This window comes from Rhipicephalus sanguineus, chromosome 11, assembly GCF_013339695.2.
Source record: "Rhipicephalus sanguineus isolate Rsan-2018 chromosome 11, BIME_Rsan_1.4, whole genome shotgun sequence".
NCBI lineage: Eukaryota > Metazoa > Arthropoda > Arachnida > Ixodida > Ixodidae > Rhipicephalus > Rhipicephalus sanguineus.
In genome coordinates, this window is record NC_051186.1 from 105,346,814 (window position 1) to 105,347,212 (window position 399).

The window sequence follows — 399 nt, forward strand, 5'->3', positions numbered from 1 at the left end:
ATTGTTTTCTTGTAAAATTAGATAGCCAGCACCACAACCACAATTCACGTTGCACCGACAATACGCCTGCACAGGCTGTTTTTCCAAACCAGTTTATAGACCTGGCGTGGCTCTGTGGCAGAATACCTGATTGTCACGCACAATGCTTGGGTGCGGTTCCTACTGGGATCGTAGTTTTTATTTTTTTCAGTTCGTCAGGGCAACGCGGCCGATCTGTGTTTTTCTTAACGCTCTCGCAATATAATTACCAATGGCTGTTCTCGGCGTTCCTGGGTTACAGTAAACTGGCAATCACCGTGGCGCATACGCGTACACCGCGACGACATGTGCGGACCAAGCGACATCTGGTGGAGCAAACTTGCAAATGTTCCCCCCAAGAAAGGCGCGAATGCAGGCCTC